A 19,782-nucleotide genomic window follows, 5' to 3' on the forward strand; every position below is an offset into this window, starting at 1 on the left:
TCCACAATTTAGTATCTGGGAAAGTAAACACAAACATAACGTTGTCCTCACACACATTCCTAGGAACTGAACCCAAAAGTTTTGAGATGTATGAATCAGAATGTAGTTTCATTCTGTGTACAAATACTCATTCTTGGCTTCTGCACAGCTTTCATTACAGTAATGATTAATGATATGATAACTTGCCTTTCTTTCCCAAATATATAGCACATCTCCTTGCATAAATTGCTTTACTTACATTGCCATAACAATCCTATTGTTATCATGCTCTTAAAACATATTCTGAGACTTCAAACAAGATCCTAAAACCTGTGGTATATTCACAGTACATCTGTCACTCCCAACAAGTCTCAGGACTTGGCTCCAACAGCTCATTACTTACAAACAAAATGTTACTTACCTCTCACAGGCAAGCAGTCAGTAGAACCATTCATCACAACAAAGGATTTGCCTCCATTGTTTGAATTGGTATCAGCATGGAAATGTACTCATTTTCAAGCAAGATCCTCACAACATGAGTAACATTTTACTATAGTTTACTATAGTTTATTTTTAAAGCAGATATAATTTATTCAAAATGGTACTAGCCTATTTCTTGGCCAAACTAAAAATTCACTGTGAATATTCATAATCTGTTTTTAACATACCAGCCATTAATTAAAACCAAAACCAAACAACCAAACAAAAAAACAACCACAAAACAACAAACTGCAGTGAATTATCTAAAGATTGGAATTCTTTCAGTCTTCACTATGACTTGTATTGTAAATCCAGATGTACCTCAAAATACAATTAAAACCAGATTATTTTCACTAAGACTCCTCTTTAACACCATGCCTTTTGTCTTATGCTTCCTAGCATTCCCAAACAAGAACATACAGTAGAAAATAACAGGAACTTTTCATCAGTTCCTCCACAATGCAAAGCCTCCAAAGCATGAGTACCAAACCACGAGTACCAAACCACGAGTACCACAGCAAATACGATATCTGAACCAGAACCAATCTCAACTAAATAAACTCTCCTTAGGGACTAATCCATTAGACAGACAACATTGGTTATGTTCTGGCAGACGAAGCTGGAAAAGTCTACCAGCAAGCTCTTCACACAAAGGAGACATGACGCCACTCATTCTGGAAATCTTAGAAGGAAGACAGAGTTATTTTCATATTTCTGCATAGACTAGACTTTACAATGGAAAGTCTGAAACTATTAAACAGACATTTTCAGGTACATTAAGAGTTTAAAGGGATACTCAACAACCTTAAGAGATCTAAGAAGATCCCAAATAAGCTCTGCCTTTTCCTTACAATTAAAGATGAAATAGCCTTCCAAGAAGATTCAAATCATTGAAGCTATTATGACATAGACCTCAAAATTGCTTAACTCAAGATTAGTTTATTCTAAATTCAACTAACCTACAAACTAAGACTGAAAACTTCTACACTATGAATGACCTACACATACTGTGAATTCTTTCCAAATTCAGCAGACATTTTGATGACCTATTTTGATTCCTGAACCTGTAAAGGATAATTTAAAATCCTGGATCTATATGAATTGCTCTTTTCAAGGACAAAACTTACATAATTTAGATGGTAACCAAGTTGGTTTTGTACTGCTGAATCTGGACAGGTGAGGATTTAAGTGCTTGGTATCTACCACCATGCTATTAGACCATAGTTTATTGGAAAGGATGACACAGAAAAGAGAGAAGAAACAGCAGCTTAGAGACGTGAAATAACTTCAGCTTATATATGACTGGTAAGGCTTGCCAGTAGTGCAGTTCTTCAGGTCAGAATAAACTGACAACAGTTACCAGGGGAGAAACTGATGGAGGTTTGTTGTTTGTTTTTTTTTTTCTTTCTAGGGAAGTCTTAAGTTCTCCCAAGAGATCTCCAAGTTTTTTGATGGCTTGTGTAATGCTTTACCCACGAGGCCATAAACCTTCTTGTAACATGCCTGTAACATGCAAAGAGTGCTGTTATTGACAGAGGCGTAACCATGGGCAAAAAACAAAGCTGTGCACATTCTTTTCAATGTAGAATGTGCAACTTAATAAACCTTCATAACTTCTGTGGAAACAAGCATGTGGTATTCACCTGAAAGAACCTGACACAAACCTTTGTGGTATAGTATACAACACAAATTCTTTACCATTTGGTATGCATATGTCTGCCTGTGTTTGCATTGCATGCTCTTGTATTAAAAATCCAAGCTTGTGCCAGAACTATATAGAGATTGAGTTACTTTAAAAATGAAAATCTTATCTATTTGGAGATTCTTTACATGAAATTGAATTCTGAATCTTTCCTCTTTTTTGGGGCTGAAGATGTAGAGCCAGGAAAGAGCATGAAAATTATTAAACTGGAACAAAATTGCACTACTCTGCCTTTCACAATAATTATAATTGAAGCAGTGTAAGAGTAACTAGCATTAGGTCTTCTAGAAATTACAATATTCTGAGGGAATGAGTCACAAAATAACCAGGATTCTTTGTGCAGAACAAACTCTTTATACAAGAACACAGAATATGAAATGCATAGATACAGCCCAAAAAGATTAAGATGTGAGACCAAATTCAAACCTAACAAAAGAAACATCAATGGGATAAAACCATATGAAAATTAGTTTTGTCACAGCAATCTGCAATGGAAAAAGGCAGCAGTGACTCGCACAATGTCTTTTCTGAAACAACAGAGCTCCCCGCAGCCACAGGAAGGACAGATTCGGAAATATCTGAATTTTAGCCTATTAAACTGTTGGATAATACAAAAGTTATTCTTTCAACATTATTCAAAAAGAAAGTTAGTAAAGCCCAAAGAGAAAAATATATCCTGAAGAGATCTATAAAGAATATACTGTATTAGAAAGCTAAACCAGTGACGGCCAAGCAGAATCTCGACAACTTCAAATTCCCAAGGAACTACTAATGAGGTGCACCAAAAACCAGGGAATTGTTGTTAAGAGTAAAATGCAGATGGAAGTACATCTGATCAACCTTGAAGTACAATACAGGCAGCAGACTAAAGCATTTAAAAGTAATTAGAATTTTAAAATCCATACTGAGATATGAATTTTCAAATAATTTAAAATGCTTCCATTTGGAAACTAAGAAAAGAGTACAAACTTCCAGTGAGGGTACTTGAGAGCGATTTACTGATCACATGCATTCACAGTGAGATACTCCCACGAATGTGTTTGTAAAACACACAGTAGAAAAGAGACCTTAGAAACTAAGATTTTAGATCTAAGTTTAAAAATATGTGATTCAAAGCTAATTTTATTCATTACTCAGCCAACATATTAGTGCAGACAATATTCTTTCCCTTCCTCTGGGTCTTCTTTAATCTTATCTGGATTTATTTTCTGTGTATTTCTGAATAATCAAAAGTTGGAGGCTTGATATCTCTTGAGTTAAAAACATCCTTAGTGTTCCTGCTGTTTCTTTTGTATGTATTCATCTTTTTAGTGAGTTTTTTAAAAAGAGATTTTAAAAAAATAATAATAATACTTAAATCAGAAAGAATCAGTAATTTGGGTTTGGGGTTTTTTTTCCAATGTATTAAGTAAACATTCCCATTAAGACAGCAATTGATCCAAGTTTGTGTTAATAAGGCTGGCTGCAAATTTCATCTTAGGCATTCCTTCAGCAGATGTGCACATTCAGGACTATGGTAATGAAGTAAAAGTAGAAAGCACTTCACTCATCTGTCCTTTTAATAGGTAAAATTATTCAACAAAAACTTAATTTAAATTATATACCAAAAGGTACCTAAAGATATTCACAAAGGATTCATAATAGAACTGTTGAGGAATCTTCTGACTAAACTGAAAATGACTATTTGTCAAAATTAAAATGTTTTTCAGAAATGTTACTGATTCAGCAAACTTTCCTCAGTGCACTGGCAGCGGGTCCCACCAAGGCCTGTCTGGTTTCTGGCTAAGACAGAAGTTCCTGCAGCTCCAGCCTGACATAGTGCATGGGGTTTTCTAAGAGCTGGGGAACTGAAAGTCCTGAGATTAGTGTATCACAAGATGCGCCAACACAGATCCTGTACCTGGAGCAAAGCACAGTGTGGCCACACAAGCCTCAGATGAATTCACTGCTGTCACTTTCAGATTTCACGTGCTACCACTGGAAGCTTTAGCAAAATTTCTTCAGGACGGGCATCCTTTTTTTTAAGATATGTTTAAAATCTTAAGTCATGTCTGTGAATATGTCATGACTCTGTAGCATAGTCTAAGCTTATTTGAGGTAGGTTTAAAACTACCTAGCTCAGGAATTCCGAGCAATATAGCTGTGGTGCCACTGGCTGACCATCCAGTTCGCTCCTGAATGCTGTAAAACCTTTAAGTGCTAACACCGATTTAAACACCTAACTAATAAGAAAACCACAAATTGCTTTGTTTTCACTTGATTTCTATCTCTTGTTAGTTAACATTCACTCAGGATGGCTAAATCAAGAATACAGCACATTTTCCAGTGAAGGCAAAACCTTATGTATGAAGGTAAGGCTATTTATTTCTTGCCAGAACAAATACACATGGAAAAAGCATGGAATTTACAGGCAGGTGTGAGGGGAAATGAATGGTAGCTGAACTATTCAGTGCAGAGAATATATATATTATGTGTCAACACATGGCAAAGTGTGAAGAATGTATGTCTGCATGTATAAAAATATATGCTTTCACAGTACTAAGCAACTGTAAGTTTAAGGAGTGGCTATTATAATATCTGTTGAATCCATAAGGAAATCCCTGGTTGCTCTAATATTTGGTTAAATTTAAACTTCATATCAATCTGTAAAGATCTCCCTACTCTACCAACTCATTTATTGTAAAGAAGAGAGCTGATAGCATTATGATTATGTTCTGTGAGACCTATGTGAATGCCATCAGGACATTCTTGTTTCCTAGTTGACCAATTTGCAGGTCTTGTTTCCCGTTTGAACTTAGTCTTTATCAGCGAGACAAAAGACAGGCCTAGAGGAATTTCCTCAAACCTCCATTAAATCATTTTTTTGAAAAAGGATGTTGTTGCATAAATATCAAAAGTAATTTCCTAACTGGCCCATGCTACTTCTATAAAATTTCAAAAAAAATGATATATTTGAATTGTTATAGCAATATAAAACTTCATGTCTCGTTCAGATTGGCAAGTTAGGAGCACAATACTGCTGTCTGGGTTTAAGTTTATTTTATTATTTTAGTCAGGCAAGGTTTGGGGATTGGTTCTGTTTCATTGAGTGTTTTGGTTTTTTTCCCCCTTTATTATTTCCTGGGACCCTAAAAGACTGACTGCTTGACAGAGACATTTGGTTCTGGGCACTTGCTTTACCTCATTATCTCTGAAGAAGAAAAAAATACCTCTTTTGTTCCCCTTACCGCTTCACTAACTTATCCAAATACTCATTTCTCTTTTAAGAAGAAAAAGACAACTGAAATCATGCAGAAACTATGCCTTATATATTAAGAAAAACATTATCATTCAGGCAAAGTGCTAAGCACTCAGATAATAAAACAGAATAATTCTATTTCGAGGGGTTTCTGTTTCATGTTTTTTCATTTCAGCTTAACTTCAGCAATTTAAGACAGACATTGTGTGATATAAAGGAAACATTTTCTGCACCAAACTTTGGGATTATATTACAAATAATTTATCTGCATTCAATCATGACATTTTTATACAACATCATTAGCAAAAAATAAAATAAATGGTGACACCTCAGATGGTGTGAACTGGCAGAGCAGTTCTGACTCCAGTGGAGTTCTGCCAATTTCCATATTGGCTGAGACTTTGGACCCTAAACTTTTATCATTAAATAGAAAAAAATAAAATGCAAATTATCTCTGTAAATAATGCAGTCTCAAAGAAAACAAAAGTCTTCTATCCAAATAATTTTTAATGCATCTGATGAAGTATACTTATTTACCAGTAACTGCACCTGAGATGAATTACTGGCAAGATATCAGTGTCAGAGGTGAAAAATTTGCATTGTAATAAATGCAATGAGGCTTTTCAGTTTGAGAAAGATTTTAAAGAAACTTGATTATTTGATTAATTTTTCCTTTCTTCTTTTCCATAATGAAGTGAAAATTCTACACTCCCATGAAACACACATAATTGTTTTCTTTTCTCATCCATGTCCATATGGTACAACAAGCTTGGATCCAAAACATTTTCTCATGAGGGAGGGTAAAAGCCTGATCATTACTTTGAGCATATGGTATGATTTTATATTGTTCTTCTATTTATAAATACTTTATTATCATTTATTAAATGATATAGAATATATATCCACCCTGGTTCATGTATACAGCAAGCAGGAGTTATATGCACCCTGCTTCAGCAAACTGCACAGGTATAGCAGTCATTAGTCACCCACAGCAACTGCATCTGTGAATTCTTAAAAATAAAGTGTATTAACACAGTCTCAATTCCTTATTCACTTTTATAACTGAAAATTTACTATTGCTTTTATTTCCAATTCTGAGATATTTTAACATAAGCAAGCACTGTATCTGTCTTCAATGCATGGTATGCAAGAGAATTTTCCATCAGCTCTGCTCTGTGCCCCTTTTCCCTTTCAGAGTTCAGCACTTCTCACAGGCAGGACCTGGCCCAAGACCAATGAGCCTTGGTGTGGTAAAGGGTACCAAATCAATTTGCCAAACCTACAATACATTGCAAAATACCGAATTAAAATAACCCTCTGGTCAATTAATGATAAAATTAGCAAGTCCAAGTTTTTATACATTTAAAAACGTGGACTGGGATTTTCCTTTGAGGGCTCTCTAGTCAAACCATGAGAATTCCAAAGAGCTTTGGGTCTCCATTTAAGGGTTCCTAGGTGATTCAGAATAAACCCTCAAATCAAGTTATATTTATGAAATGCAAGTGACAAAACCACCATATCATAAACCAGAATGGTGACAGAGTTACTGCACATCCTTAATGATTTAGCAAAAATGACACCTTGGTTTGTGTACAATGTAAAGACTCTGGCCTGCCACATTCAGCTGATGGCAAAGGGAATGTAGGGCACAGGTTACCCACCTTTGATTGCTCACATTGGGTTGTGGGAATGTCCCCTCCACATACAACAATGTATAGAATTTAATTTCAAGAGGAGATGCCTATTTTTTTGGAGATCAGGAGGAAGGCAAGAAAAATGGTTAATGGCAATGACCTGGGAAAAGCAATTTTGACGCTGCAGGCAAAATTGTCAGCTCATCTAAATCAACATAGCACTTACTCTTTCACAGAGTTCTGCAGACTTGTGAAAGCCTGAATCTGGCTACATACACAGCTAGGAAAAACTATGATTAACAGTTAATCTGGGAAAACAGCTATCTGGAAACAAAAGAGCCTGCAGAGAAGGCAGATCCACCCAAGGTGAATTCTATATTTCTCAACTTTAAGATAAATGTGTGCAACATTTCTAGCACTAAGGAGTAGGCACTTGTTCTGAGACTGTCCTGCCACATCACTTTCTAGGTATGTTCAATGTGCACATTCAGTCACAAGATGGGTGTTTGGCTGTTGGAGTTCCTTAGGCTGCCATTCTGCATCTACACCTAAGCACAAAACTCTGCAAAAGGAAAATTTCTTATGGGCTCAATCCCACCCATAGCAAAGCATCAGAAGCAGAAAAAGAGTGAAATGGGAATGCACCCTTCCTTTTATTTTTGTAGTATACATGCAATGACTAAGTTCCTGTATGGGGTGGCCCAAGCAAACTTCATCAGAGGAAAAAATCTCAGTAAGTAAAGTCTATTAATCAGGTGTCATTAGCTGAAACAAAGGATTTGCTCCTCTCTCCCAAATCCTTATCCATTCCCCACAGCAGCGCAATGGCACAGAATCAAAAGAAGTAACAGAGAAGATTATTTTCCACCTCTAATTTCCATCTTCGTTTTTGTTTTTCTTTAAATTCTTGCCTTTTAAAAATGTATTTCCATTCGTAATGAAAAACAATTTCTGGAGGTATGTTACAGATAAGCAACAAAAATGTTGGCAACCATCTCTAATCAGAAGAGAAAAAACTGAGTTAGCTCTTTGAAATACTATTTAAAAACAAATAAACCAAAACCAGTTAATTTTTCCAAAGGCCCACAGCAATTTCAGGGTAGCTGCTGTCAAGAAAAGTCAGACAGGCTGTCAGAAAGTAAATGTACCTTCTGGCTGTGAAGATTGCTGGTCCCTAAGGAAGCCATGTTTCCAAAATTATTTAAATTAGAGAGAAAAATACTTTTTTATTATTATTTTTTAACTTTCATTAGAGCAGCAATATATCATCACAACATAACTGTGTAAGTCCTTAGCGGTAATACCTCATATTACTGAATCTCAGAAGCAAAAACTTCCAGGTATCAAGACAGGTTTTATAGGGTGAATTTCTCAAGAGCTTAGTTCACTGGTTTGATATCTGCAAGCCAGAGCTATTTAGGTTTACATTCAGTGTCTGACATGTTGAAGATTTTATTGCATTCTGAAACTGGCAGAGCACATACTGAGAAAAATGTGTAAAAGGCAAGTGGAGAGTGTGTTGTCAGATTCTTAGTTCATTTAGGGTTACAAGAACAGTACTTAGACATTTCAGTCAAAAATGTGGAATTCTCAACTGTCAGTTCAGGCTCATATTAAGAATGACCAAAAGCAAAAAGTATGAGAAATTAACTTCTTTTCTTTTTTCAGTATGTCCACTGTAGTTATTTACATAAATTCTAAATATATACAGTTAGGTTACTATTATACTTAGGTAATTATATTAACAGCATTATAGCTGGCACAGGAAAGGAAGGAAAATTGTTATAAACTATTTTCTTAAATTATAAACAATTGCTATTATTACTAAAGTATTACCTAAACCTTTCCATTTTTGCAAACAAGTTGTACAGCATTCTGACAGGGACAAGTTCCCCCTTAAATTCTGTGGGAATTCTTTTTTCTTATAAGCAGGCCAAAATATACCACAGAAATACTGCCCCTTTTTGGTACAGAATTCCAGTAACACATAGCTCACATCTTGGCCAGATCCTGGAAATGCAGAGGAGCGTGAAAATGAAAAGTAATGAGGGTGGAGAGGAAGGAAACATTCCAAACTTGTCAAGCCTCAAGAAATGTTAAGTTTGGGCCCAATTCAAGTTTTGGGTGAAGATTTAACTCAATTTTTATTTTCTTCAAAATGCCTGAGCACCCTCAGGGACTATTCTCTTCCTAGAGAGCTCTTAGAAAAGCATATTTTTTTACTGACAAAAGGATCAGCAAATGGATCCTGAAGCCAAAAGTTTGAAGTTAAACCAGTTACTGTGGCAAGTCTCCCTCACATGTTTGTCCCTTAAAAAGGATTTTTTCCTTTAAAAGAATTTTAAGAGATTATGCAGAACTTGTATATTCAGTAATTCTTCATATTTCCAAATGAGGCAGAGACAGTTGTCTATTATATTACATGCAATGAAGCAAAAATTACTTCTTTATGCTTCAGTTTCAAAGTCTTTTACACACTGAAGTTGTTCCTTTAAAACATATTTTCTGAAGACATTTACAGCTAGAAATGTGCTGCTGATCCAAAACATCAAGAAAAGGAACAGAGGAAGAGGGAGGATCTCTGAATAATTTAAAGCAGCCTCCTCATTCAAAAGTCATTCTCTTTTTAATCTCTCACACTTTGTAGCCAGAGACTTTATGCTGGGCTCTGGCAGAAAGTCAGGAAACAATATATCTGCAGCTTTAGAGCAGGATGAAAAGAAACAACAAAAAGTACAGGAGACCCACTACAAGTTCTACTTTTCAACAAAGTTCGGTTTTCAGATATTTGTCTGCATCCACAGGCATAGTCCACTGCTTGAGGACAAAATCCATCACCTGCTCTCTACCTACACAGGGTACGAGTATGCATGCACACACATGTGGAGGAGCACACACAAGTTGCTCTGCTAGAACAGATGTCTTTGATTAACCATTGATATCTACACTATTTTTGATAACTATTTCCCCTGGAACAAAAGCTTGAATGAAAATAAATTATCCACATCATTAACAAAAACGACAACATTTAATAACCAATTGAGCCAGGACAAAATTCCCCTTAGCCAAAGTTTATGAAAATGGGTTTGCTCTAACAAACTAATACTTCCTTTTTTTGGCCATAATCACTTCAAAAGACCAGACAGGTCTATTTTAGACGATCTCTTAATAGATCCAACATGGGAATAGAGGCCACCTGTCTTGAAGGAATACTTTACAATATCCCTGGGAAGAATCATATAACCTGGAGAAGAAAAGTTTCTCAGACATCACCAACTTGGAAGCTGACTACAGAAAGCTCACCTAAAATTAGCAGTGCACTAAATTATTAATTTTTCCAGCCCTTAAGGAGGATTTCAACCCTCAAGGAGGTTTCCAACCCTTAAGGGTTCCCTCTCTATTTTCCTCTTCTTCCATGGCATCTTTAAATGCAATGTATATGAAAAGAAGCAATATTACAAACACAATTTGCTTTTCTTTTGCTTTGAATTAGCACTTAAGAACACAGCAACATCCCATCAACATTAAGCTTCTAAGAGACCTCCAACAAACATTTCATGAACCACAGTGTGAGAGTCACTAAAATCTTCAATAATTGTTAGGGAGTCCTGATCTTGTACAGCAGTAATCAGATAATTATTTCCTGACTGTATTCTCAAAACTCATGCAAAAGATGTGTAAGGATATGCCATGCCACGCTTGCGTGGTCTCAACTCAAGCTTGCATTTAGTGCTTGCAAATACGTTCTAAGTACACAAGTCACTTCTAACTGCCACTGCTCATGACTACAACTAAGGGCACTGACAGAGAGAGGCACACATCTATGCAAATGTAAAACAGAGGACTGGAATTCAAATCAATCCAAGTGACACATTGTACAGTTAGATCACAGGAAAGAAGCCAAGACACTAAAAATAGAAAGCAGATAGATAACTGTATAAAGAAGAAGGGAAATATGTTTAGATACAAAGAAAGGATAGCAAGTACAATCATTTCACAGGCATGTCTGTTGTTGCTAAGCTCATATCCTGCAGCTAAGCACTGTAGTATAAAGAGGGGCCACAAGAGAAAAGTGAACTTGGCAACCTGACAAGCCTCCTTTTTAAAAGAAAGAAATTCTGATTGTATGATAAAATTACTATTCACTGGCAAAGTTATCCTCTCATAGCATCCTACTGTTCTTGCAGCCACCTGTTCTCTTAGGTACACATAGAAATTTTTAGCCTGAAGATTCATGAAAAACAAATCTCTACAAATCGATACAGAAAAGTGCATTAGACAACATACTCTCCACAAGTCATCGTAGACTCTAATCCAGACAATAAGCTTGACCAGTCTCCAACCACACTCTTGCAGAAGAACTTTCTTCATTCACTGCCCAACATGACAGCCCTCTAGTTGTCATAAAAAAGGACAGGAAATAAATAACTGTATTCCACAGTGCCAGGCTGACTTTGGGAAATCAGAGGCAAAAGCCCCTTTGCAGTTGTGCTTTTCTTCTCAATCCAGAACCAATGCAGAGTAAGACCGAATGTTCTGTAATAGTTTTTCAAAACATAAGCAGAGACAACCATACACAATTGCAAGTCCCCGTGTGCAGCAGCCAAAAGAGGCTGGAGAAATCTAAGAGAATGGAAGACGTCTCAACCAATAGCAAATCATCACAACAGTAACACTGACCTGAACTGCAGCCACTCTGTGTTCTGCGGAATGCAAGATGCACCTAGAACTTTGTAATATCATTAGGATTTTGCTGCATGTGCAGAAAGACCCATTTTCATCTTTTCAGGGAAAACCTGAGAAGCCGAGAGAAAGTCTCTGGTGTGGTATCTGAGAATGTGACAGGATATTTTAACTAAGTGAACATTACCATTAAACCAGCCAAAATTTCAAAGATTTATTTTTAATTTTTTTTTTTCTTGCCATTATATATTATAATAATTAAACACCTTTTCTTCTCATCTTTACTGTAACTCCTATTAATTAGAGATTGCAAACAAAACTACTCAGGGTGGAGGGTGCATTTTCCTGTGTCATCAGGGTAAAAAAAAAAAAATCTTTTCTTTAACCATGTACCATTCCCTCTATCAAATTATTTGAATCTGTTTCCTCTGTTTAATTGTTGATGCAGTTTACCCACTCCTAGGTAATGTTCTCATTGATATGTTTAACATTAAGGCAAATGGCACTGTATTTTCAAACCAAATAGAATTTTTATGAGGCTATGCAGTCCCAGTTGGCTTTACTTTTTCTTCAGTGGCCATGCAGTAGCAAATAGCATGCAGTATGAACAGCTGAATTACTGTCCTAATCTTTACATCTGGTTTACCGTATCCCACTCATCTCACATGTTTTGACTGAAGGGCAACAAAGATCATTGCTGATCAATGATACACTTAAATTAGCACATACTGATAATATTGAGTTCTGAAGGGAGTCCTTCCTAAATCTCAGCATATGTCTTTATGTTTAAATAATTAAGCTACATCTGGATATACAAAGCAGATCAGAACAACTCTCAATGGATTTTGCAAGGAAATCACTCAGAGGACAGAATACTTCATAAAAGAAGATGACCTTGAAAAAGAATTCTATGAAATGCAATAAGGGGGGGGGGGGGGGTAGTATTCAAAAGCTCTAGAGGAAAATATTATTTAAGACTTTTCATACTTAGCAGATTTGCTAAGGTTAAGTATGCAACCAAGCATCTATGCTCTAATAAGAGCATCAGAAGGTATGGCATAACACAAGTTTATCTCCTATGCCTTTTAGAGATATTGGAAGCAGGATATAATTCAACTTAAGTTTTGGAGGCTAGCAAAAAAATAGTAGCATACATCAACTTTGTTGCCTCTGCTCTTTGCAAATAGTACCAATGAATTTAATAATTACTTGAAGAAGTTTTCCTTTAAAGTGGGTAAGGAAGTCAAGCATCAACCCTATTTTTCAAATTCTGAATGAACCTGAAAGAAAAAACCCTACATTTTAAAATTTTTCAATGTCTTCCCTCTCCATTTTTTTCAAGAACATGACAATTCGTGACATTCTATGTTTCTTTTCATGACAACTCAGGACATTTTAATGATACAAATAATGAAAAAAATCCTGTATTTTCTGACCATATTTCAACTATTACACCATTTCTGAAACTTACTGTTATGGATCACTGTCACATCGTTACACATTTTAAGATAGAGTGACTATTTAGGTCAAATCTATGAATAAACAGGAACAAGAGTAACTAAACCATTCTTAATTTGTAATTCCCAATTTAATTTAATAAAATTATACTCTCTTAATTTTTTAAGTAATTTTTTGTGTCTGGCAAAATAAAGAAGTCTTTGGAGCAGCTCATGTGAACCAAAAGCTACAAAAGGTATCCTTTGCAATTACTTGAAGCTTTTTTTTTGTATCAGCCCTAAGTGATGAATCAATTGTTGTATCAAATCTAAAAATTGCACTGTTCTAGGGTGGCACACACAACCCAAAAGCAAAGAAATATGATATTGAGAAGAATAAAGGGGGGAAAGGAAATTTTAACTCAATATATAATGAAAAACATTATGTAAAATAAAATATTTCCATGAAGTTGTTTCACTTGAAAGCTGAAATTTATCATTGCTGTTGTCAGTAATTAGTTGCACAGTTTGGGAAGAGTAATTGATAGCAAGTGAAACAATACAGGCATCAAATATGCCAAGTGTCTTTCTATTGCCAGCTTTGTCTGATAATTTTCATTAACTTGATGATTCCGAATAACAAAAACTTCTTGGAGGATTCTTGAAATGGCAGACTCAAACCTTTAACATTGAATTAATACAACTAAAACAAGCAAGTCAACTGGTAAGTGTAGTGTAAACTGTAACATACATGCTATTATATCCATACCCAGAGAATAATTTTGATCTTGGAAGATGTTTTCTTTTCTCGAAAATCTGATTAAAAGTGTAACGTATTGAAGTTTTAACAGCACACTAAATTCAGGGAAAGCAGAATCTGGGCTGCACATCATGTATAACTATCAAGTATGATGCAATAAGAAAATAAACAGGGGACGACACATGGTAGGCAGCAATGATCAAAGAAGGTTAGATAGAACTACAAATTTCAGGTGAAGTTTTTGGATAACAAGTTACCTTTTAAGCGGCATGTGACAGGGAGATAACCTGATCCGAAGGGTAGTTTTGCCAGTGTGAGGCTCATCCCCTGCTCCTGGATGTGCCCATCCCTGTTGCACAAAAGTCAGCTATGCTGAGAGTAGTTGAGGACTATATTTCTGTTATCCTCTGAAAAACAAAAACAAACAAAAAAGCAGAAGTTGAAGGAATTTGAGTATGCAGGGAGTTTTGTGGGCACCTGAAATCTGAAACCCAACAGAAGACCAGAAATACTTTCAAAAGGTTTCACATCATGCATATACTTCCCAAAGCCATTCCAAACACTAGAATGGTGTGTAATCAGGCCCACAGTTAGGAAACATAACTGAAACAGTTGTTAAAGACTTACGCAAAGAGTTAGTACAGCAAAACTACTCTACTACTCAAGTCCTTAGGTTTTACGATCAATAACACAATAAAATGTAATAGTTCCTCCACTCATGACACTTGACTAGAGAAATCTATGTCCTGTTAATCTAAAAGCATATAATTGCCTTTTCAGATCCCATCCACTTTGTTAAAAACTAGCTAAGGATTTTTTTAAATAGAAGAATAACTTGTTACCTGTAAAGACATCCACTTAATTACAACAGATCTGTGTATCAAACATTTAGCTTTACTATTTATAAATTTTCTGTGTCTATTTAATTCAGTATGGTCATATTTTACAATGTAAAGTCAAGCTTGACTCCTATAACTATAGAAAAATTGTCATCTTAATCAAAAAATACCTATCTTACATTGGTGTTTCCTGTTTTTTCCCCTGGAAATTTATTGTTAAATAACAATATCGGCTAGTCACAAACTACGCAAAAAAAAAACCTTCCTACTGGAAGGATGCAGGATGTAAGGGAAGTTTATTTCTTCTATTTTTATTTCATTCTGAAAACTCACAGATTGTATTCAGAAGAAATTTATTTCTGAGTTGTATACATAGTTTGCGAAGGTTCCTTTTATTAACCCTTTAAGTGATTCTTCCAGCCATAGACAGAACCCCTGAAAATACTGAAGGGACTTCCCCTGGAAATGCTACCATACCTTCTAATGTTGATTTGCTAAAATTACAGTGTTTTCTCTATGTATTACTTTTCAATGTATAAACAAATGAGCAGTAAATCTGTATTAATTAAAAACATCTATTCGTAAGACATTAATACTTCTTTGGGAATCCAAAGCATCGAGGAATATAAAAAGAACCACAATGATTAGAAGTGACACACAAATAAAAATTCACCCCACCCAGAGAAACAGATCTATTCACAACTGACCAAGTAACACAAATGCAAAGGAAATCTTTAGTCTCATGCCTTCACCTGGAAACACCATCTATCTACCTTCTCAGACAGAAAAAGGAGGTCAGAATATCCTGTGAAATCACTGTTCATAGTCTCTGTGGAAATAACCCTCTTCCTTTCCAAGACAGGTTACTATTTCTAAACATTCTCTCTCTTGCCAGATACATGATAGGACAACTGGTGAAGTTTAACTAAATTTCATCTTCATGTATCTTTGAGACTGGGATCAATCAGCACGATGTCACCTCTGCCACTCAGCTAATGCATCAGCTGGCCACTAGCAGGAAGGCTTTTCAGGTTAGTCCGAGAGGAAATGAGAATAGTGAATTAATTCCACTTCACAGTGGTGAAAATACCTGTGTGTGGTGCAAGGCAAAGGATTTGAAAGTCACAGAGTAAACATCTAGAAGGGGCATTTCAATTTTGTCCAGTAATTTTTATATTGAGCAGAATAATTTATGTTTTGCTAGACAAGATTTTTCCAAGAAAGCATCTGATTATGATTTAAACACATGAAGCATACAGAGATACCACTCCACTTAGTAAATTATTTCATGGTACAGTTAGCACCATTTAACATGTCTCACTTCACCTTCAAGTCCATCATCCTAGCTACACCTTTACAATGTTCGACTTTCCTCTGCACAACAAAACAATTATAAATCCCCTTTAAAAAAAAATTATACACATTAGGTTTTTTATAGCTCTCACCATAGGTGTTTTCTTTACTACTGGTATAATCTCAGTAGTTCTGTATCATCTACTAGCTTTATACATTTTTTTTAATCGGTGATATCAAAACTGTATACAGTATTTTATTTATGCCATTTTACAGATATTAAAAAGCCCTCTCCATTTCCAGCTTATATTTCCATGGGTGACACTAGTCTCGTTACCTTAATACTGATCAGGGGTCTCACAATCAGATGCTCGTCCTCAGTAACAAACCCCTCCACCAGAAGTCCCAGTTTTCAGACCACCATCCTCTCACTAGTTTACTTACTATAAACAGCATCCATTGGGATTAATGCATGTTTTTTTTCTTACACCAGCAAATGATACCTCTGATGATTGATGACTTATGCTTATTTCTGAATTTTTCAGTCTTTTTGCCATCCTGTATTTCATCAGCAGTTACAGTACTGAGGTACAGACTTGGCTTGTGATTTTCCTGGTTATTCCACCACTGTCAAAATAACATATATGAAAACCAATCTATATGCATACTAACATGCTTTTGCTAGTTAGATCTTAGTAAAGTCATATTAAATTTGTTATGAAGATTGGAAATAAAGTACTGGCAACTATGAACTCTCATTTTTTACTCTTAATTACCAGGTGAGGAACACAACCACCTATTGGTTTTGTGGTTCTTGTGCCTAGTCACATTAATAAAATTGTTTAATTTCGGAGTCCACTAGGCCTTCAGTAACTGGTATACATTGCTCATTTTGACAGTGTATTTGTTTCCCATTTGCTTCTGAGTACATAATAATCACTTCCTTCTCTATGTTATGTCTTTATAAATAAAGCAGAAAGAGCAGTTTTGCTTGACTGAAGCAGAAATTTTCATCAGTAAAGATCTTTGGGCACGTACGGGAAAACCAGCAACATCTCTGCTCATGCCCTGAGTTTCTGTTATATGCAGATTGCTTATTTATACTAAATGGTGGAAAGACAACATGCAACTAATTAACCTGTAACAATAACTTAATTGTGAAATTCTATTCTGAGGCAGAGTAAAAAATCAAAGAAAAACTTGGGGACATCAAGGCCACTGTCATTCTAAAATTCTTCTGTCTCATATAAAGGCCAAATAACGAGTGTCCTGGTTTCAGATGAGAAGGACTTAATTTCTTTTTTTTGTAATATACTGCTGTGGTTTGGGTCTCGTATGAGAATAAAGTTGATAACACAATGATGTTTTAACTGATCCTGGGTAGTTGTGTCTACACTACATCAAGGACCTAAACTCTTCACATCCTACCAGATGCACAAGAAGCTAGGAGAGCACAGCCAGCACAGCTGCCCCAGACTGGCCAAAGGGATAGTCCCTGCCATGTACCTCAAGCTCCGTATATAACTGGAGCAGGTAACCAAGAGGCAGATTTGCTGCTAGGAAACAGACTGGACATTGGGTTGGATTTGGTTTTTTCTTTCCTTTTGTATGAGATGAGAAATTGTATTTATGCATCGCTTGTATTATTGTTATTATTGATATTCTCTACCTTTGTTATCCTAATAAACTGTCTTTATCTCAACCCCCAAGGATTTTTTTTCCATTCTCCTCCCCACCCACTTGGTGGGGGGAAAGGGATAAGTGAGTGGCTGTGTGGTGCTCAGTTACCATCTGGGGTCAAACCACAACAGTTCTTTTTAGAGGGATGAAATGCTTCACAAATTTGTACGTCACCCATACACAACAGTCTTTGTTAAGAAAATAGTCCGTCCAGAAACTTAAAAGAAGGAAACCAGGACAATGGAATACAGGAATGTATGCTGTTTAGATTTATGCAAAATGTGTCTGTTAACATAAAAAATAGTATAAGACATATTGTTCAATGGACAGAAATAGGGCACACCAATGCTGCAATTTCGCAAAGAACTTAAGTCTATATAGGAATGGGCTCCCAAAGGGCCGAGCTGCCACCCCTACCTTTTCCTATCCTTTGCCATATATAAGCTCCACTGCATATGGCCATGACAACAGTGAAATTTGCTGAAAAGGATTCTTCCTTTTTTTTGCCACAGTAATTTCTCTCACGGATCAGTGGGTTGTGATCTAGCCCACTCAGCAGTAACATGAGCAGTACAGCTAATGCAGAGGAGCAGCAGGAGCATCTAGTTCAGAAAATGAGTGATCACCCCTTGGCAGTGCGGTCTCAGGTCAATAGGTAAGCTAAAGATTACTGTGACACTGCATTTGTAAGGAAGTAAAAAATGATCTATTTTTTGAAGGGAACAGCAAAGCTATCTCCTGCATAGCAAAAATACAGGTGAGTTTCAAAAAGAAAGATTAATTTTCTTTAAACCCCCTTGTGGACTCCAAATGAAAGAGGCTATAAAAGCTAATAGGTTCCACCATGAAGAATTTCCTCCAAGCAATGTACTGTATAAGTAAGATATGAAGAAAGATGCACTCACTTTACAAACTAAACAACATAATCCACCTTGGAACACCACTGTCCCTGTCTCCATGGACACCATTCTGCATAGTGTCATGCCACACAACAGCCAGCCCTAAGTACCTACAAGAACAAAGCCACTACTGACTTCTAGCCTCAATGCATTATTGAAACCACACACTTACCTTCACCCAGAACATCACTTTCAGCTGCCTGTGTTTCCTCTAAACCTTACGAACAAGCACAAGCATCAAAACTCCATTCTACCCTTGAAGTTTGCAAGAAAAAGAATCTAGATGATTGCACCAAACAATCTCTTGTGTACCAGACATGTAGATAGCAACTTTATCATTGGGAATAAAATGAAGACTGCCTCACTGATATGTATCACAAATTAATAACTACTGTTCAGTCCTCTCCAGCAAAATAGCTCGTGGCTACTTTTACATCAACAGCCTTTAAAAAACAAAACAAAGTCCATAATGCTAACCTAATACATATCACAGTCTAATTAACTCAGCTCTTCAAACAAGAAGCTAGGAAAAAAAAAAAAAAATTATCACAAGCACTTCTTCCCTGAAGAAAATACCAGTCACACCTTCACTAATCCAAAGGTGACATGTGCCCTTTCAGCAGTAAAACTATCCCTGACTGATCTAAAACACCTGGTTGTCACCAAACATACTGAAATTGAGACAGAAAATAATGAAATATGCAAGAACTGCATAAAGATCACACTTTGAAAACAATCTTCCCCAGCTTCTTCTTCCAGCCTCTAAGCAATAACTTGCCAAACAGTATCAGTAATGGATGAACAAACAGATTAGGGAACCAAAGCAGAGTGTTGGTGTATGCTGTGCAACTGTAGGTCTGTGAGGCAGCCTACAAATGGATAAGTACAGAGCACAAATACACGCACAGTGCATGATACACCTGAACCTTAGCTGTTCTAGCTTCCTTGAGCAAAAATTTAGTTATTTTCATTTTTAATGCTAATGGTGGAAGCGATGGTTACTTTAGCAAACTGAACAAACTGGTGCAGAGACAGACAAGCTTATGTATTTCAGATCTACTGTAAAATCCCTGGCTTGGAAACCCAGCATGAAAGTGTCTCTGATGAAACCAGAGAACTTCAAGCATAACCTCGTCACATTATCAACATGCATAAACTG

Source organism: Gallinula chloropus, assembly GCF_964237585.1.
Source record: "Gallinula chloropus genome assembly, chromosome: 6".
Classification (NCBI taxonomy): Eukaryota; Metazoa; Chordata; class Aves; order Gruiformes; family Rallidae; genus Gallinula; species Gallinula chloropus.